Here is a 4823-nt window from a genome sequence, read left to right on the forward strand (position 1 = left end):
GCGCCACTTGCTATGGTATAAAAAAAAAGGTAATGTTATTGAGTATTTGATATGGAAAACAAATACACTTATTGCCGAAAATATCTTAATGATTGTTTTATGAATTCAATCATAATATACCATGTATTTATACTCTGTTTACATAAAGAAAATAAAATATATGCTAGCCCGATATATAGGGATTATGTAATCGTCCAACTATATAAGTGAAAATCAATTATGACTTACTTAAAATAGAGAAAGTTACATTCATACGAGACATGAATAATTTTGAAAACATCTTATCTTAGTGGACTGTTTAGTATGAGCCTATGGTTTAGTCTATGTAATACGTGTCTAGAAATAATAAATTTTTAAAAACACATTATAATCTTTTCCAAAATAAAAAGGATTTCTGGTAAAGTATATAATCAATCTCAAAAGTATATAATTTGCAGAACGTTCTTTCGAAGATTTTACAAGCATAATTTTAAATTAAATAACACATTAATTAGGATTTAGCATTTAGGAAGTAGGTTGAGTTTATAAATTTTTATAAATAATTTTAAAACATTAATAAATGATTTAGGAAAGTTAGTTTATTTTTTTTATCATAAATTTAAAAATATTTATCATTTAAAAGTAAATTTAAAAAACGTATTAAATTTATGATAGAGTTATAATTTCTCCCAGACTTATTTGTATGTTAAAGTAGTTATCGTAAAAGTTAATTTATATTTTCAACTTCTTAGTTTATAATTAAAAATATAATTATTGTTATATGAATCTTACCCCGCGCAAGAGTGCGGATAATTACCTAGTTTTCTATTATAAAGAGACGGTACGTAGAAATAAATTTAGTGGCTATAATGGAAACACCATAGTAGTCACATGATTTGAAATCATACTAATTAGGTATCTCGTCCGAGCATGTGGATATAAGTATTTATAGTTACTTATTAATACATACATCTATATTATTAAAACAGAAAGTCTTTTAAAGTCATCTTTTGTTTTGCAAGTATTTACAAGTGTGCGATTAGAATATATCTAAACATTAACAAACTAAATTGCTTACAATATCCTGACAAGATCTTTAGAATATTTTAACAAAAAAAATATTTTTTAAATAACTAAATGTCAATATCTTAAATTTTTAAATTTCCTAATATATATGGTTTCATGTATGATTTGCATTAGATATAGTATTTTTTAAGAAAATGTATATGTAGCGGTCCGTCAGCTTTTTTTTCTGTCGGACTTAGGTGATGATTAGTTCGGCTGTGGCAGTAAAAATTTAGTTGTAAAAGTTTAGATGTAAGTAAGTTGATTGTAGTTGTACAGTTGCTAATGTAGATTTTTTGCAGAGATTTTTGTTATAACTAAATTTGTTGTAACTGTAGATTATATGTTGTAGATATTTTAAAATAAAATATGTGAAATATGTGATATATATATATATATATATAATAATTGTTTTTATCAATTAAAATAATTTTTATTAATATTTTTATAAGTTATCAAAGTTTACTGTTATTTAAAATGTGCTATGTAAATAACATTAATGCTATTAGAAATATTTCAATAATTTTAAACACCCAAAATTAAATTAAAGTATTTATCGGTGTTTGTTATTATGATTATCTAATTTATTTGATATTTTAGATAGTTTTTTTCATTTTAAAGATTCTAAAGCTTATAAAAGAAAGATGTAAGGCTTTTTGCCTAAAATGCATAAGAAAACAATTGCTTATTTTTTTTAGTTGTAGCTTAAAAAGTAAAGCTAAAACATAATTGGTAAAAATTAATAGAAACTTGACGTATATTTTAACTTTTAAAAATAAAGGTACAACATGATGGTAAAGTTTAGTGCTTTAAAAATAATTAAAGCTAAAGTAGCTAGGAAGTTAAATTCCAGCCAATCGACCCCCTTACTTTTATTTCTGTTATTTAAATATATATTGTACTCATAATTAGATATGAATATAACATACACATATCAGTTTTTATTATATGAAAATATATTTGAAATCATATATGACACTATAAAATATGCTATTAATTTTTTTTACACATTCCAAAATAGGTGTTCAGTTTCTATTCTTAAATCAAAATTGGAAGTAATATGCTTAGAATTTTAATAAAATCTAAATTAACATTTCTAATAAATGATTTCTCGTCTAACTTAAAATTGGAAGAAAAATTAGAATATGTCACCTAAAATAACATATACAATTTGTTAAAACAGAAAAAGAAAAACGTTATACTTAAAAAAAGGGTCTAAATATTTAAATTTTCAACCCAAATTTATCAAAATAAGACCTCTAATCAAAACACGGGTCACCAGTCGCCAAAATAAGCCATTTAAAAAAATGTTACATGGAATCGGAAGCGGGGACGCGGAAGCGGAAGAATATGGAAGTGCAGAAGCGAGATTTTTCAAAAAATTAGGAAGCATATACGTGTTAGAAGCGTATATTCACACACTAACACACACACACACACACACACACACACATATATATATTAGAATATAATAAAATTTTATAAACTTTATGACTAAAACTTATATCATTCAAATTTAAGATAAATAATTTATTCATTTATAATAATTTCAGATGATTTCATACTAAAACTGTGAAATAAACATAGATAGTTTATATGAAATTGTTATATTAATTATTTTTAATATTTCATAAATAGTTTACACAATATATTTGAATATATTCTATATATTTAATAAGAACCTCAATGCATAGATATAATTTATAGTATTAGTTTTAATATTGTATATTTCTATTTTCCTATTTTATTACTATTAAGGTTTGGATTTTATATATAAAAAACATGATTTTATATTTTTATTGATTTATGACATTGTGTTATTAAAAGGGAAATTTGGACGCATATACATAGTACGATTTATATTGAGGCACTAACCAAAGGTAAAGTCATGCTATGATATGTTACATATTATAGCAAGTGTGGACAAAAATACCCTTACATGTGCGTAGAAGGGTGAGAACAATATTCTTTTATATTCAGGAAAAATGAGAGGTCGCAATCATTTTGTTAAGAATAGGTTTTCTCAGGAGAGAGGCAAAAATAGGAGGAGGAAGAAGAAGTAAAAAAAAAAGAAGAGACAAGAAAAAAAAGAAGAGGCGGAAAAAATTTCAAGAGAGGGAAAAAGAGGCGGAGAAAAAGAAGAAAGAAAAAGCGAATAGAAGGGAAGAGTTCAAGAACAAAAAAGAAAAAAATAAGGGGTAGAAAGAAAAGAGGGGGAAGGAAAGAAGGGAAAGGGGAAGAAAAAAAATGGAAAGAGAATAAAAGAAAAGAAATGAGGGGAGAGAAATGAAGAAAAGAATAAATGATGGAAAAATAAAAATAGGATCGAAAAAGAATAAAAGTTCTATTAGAGGGTCTAAAAGGGTATACCAAGAGCATATAAGAATAATTTAGAAGGATACCTAATGGGTAGAAAAAAAAGATGTAGGAAAAAAAAAGCAATAAAAAAGAATTTCTAGGAGGAAAAAAAAAATGGGAGGAGAAGAGTTTAAAAACAAAAAAAAAAGAAGAAAGACGGGAAACGAAGCAAGGATAGGGATAAGATTAAGATAACACAAAGAAAAAAAAGAAAGAAGAAAAAAATATTGAAGAAGAAAAAGAGGGAAGAGAAAGGAAGAAAAAAGAAGGATAAAATATGGAAAAGAAAAAAAGAAGAAATAAAAAAAAAAGAAAAAAAAAGATAAAAAGAATAAAGGAGAGAAAGTGAGAGAAAAAAAAAAGAAAAAAGGAAAAACGAAGAAAAAAATGTAAAAGGAAGAAAACAAAAAGAAGAAAAAAAAGAAGAAAAAGAAATAAGGGAATAAAAGATGTTAAAAGGAAAAGAAAGGGAAGCAGTAAAACATAAAAAAAAAAAGAAATAGAAGAATTAATAGAAAGAGAATAGGAAAAGATATTAGTCAGCATAAAAGAAGAAAAGAGGAGAAGTCAGAAAAAGGATAAAAGATAAGAAATGAGAATAAGAAGAGAATAGATGAGGAAGAGAGGAAAAAAAGAGAAAAAGTTAAAAAAAAAAGTAGAAAATTAAAAAAAACAAAAGTATAAAAGTGAAAAAATAAAAGAAAAAAAAAAAACAAAGAAAAAGGGAAACAATAGCTAAATGTATCAGGAATAAAGGATAAAGGTCGCGAATCAGGCTTGGTTGTGAAGTAAGAAGGGAGGACGCAGCACGAAACTAGGGGAATTTCAATGTAGGTGTGAAGTTTTCATGGAAGTTAGAAACCTTGGAAAGGATTGGAAGGAAGTATACCTCAATTCGCGGCTACAGAAACGAGAAAAGGTGGTTGAAAGGAGAAGCGGAGGCCCGACATATGGAGTTCAAGTGTTAGGGTTTTCACGGAGAAGACGCGTGAGACAAAAGCGGCGAGGAAAGGAAAATAAACGATTTCAATAGCAAATATGAACCGGGTTTTTGAGGGCTGAGTAACACAAAATCTTTTGTTGTTCAAAATATTTGGGAAACCAGATGATATTGCAGAGTAAGCTGTAGAATCAGTTCGACGGGGTGTACCGGACGACGGCGCAAGAGGGAATTTGCGAAGAAGAAAGGTATGTATGGGACCTGTTTTCAGTGAGTACTATACTATTCTATACTCGAAAATTGTATAGTATGTGTTGGATTAGTGTTACCTTGAAATGGATACAATAGTTGTAGTGGTATAGTTTTAAGAGATTGAAATGGTGAAGTCGGATAAAATATAACATATAGAAATCTAGTATAGTATGAAGAGGAGGTTTGAAACGCTGACGTTGATGGTTGCTGCTGTTGTATTATATAATGT

The sequence above is a fragment of the Brassica napus genome, chromosome C5, assembly GCF_020379485.1.
Source record: "Brassica napus cultivar Da-Ae chromosome C5, Da-Ae, whole genome shotgun sequence".
Classification (NCBI taxonomy): Eukaryota; Viridiplantae; Streptophyta; class Magnoliopsida; order Brassicales; family Brassicaceae; genus Brassica; species Brassica napus.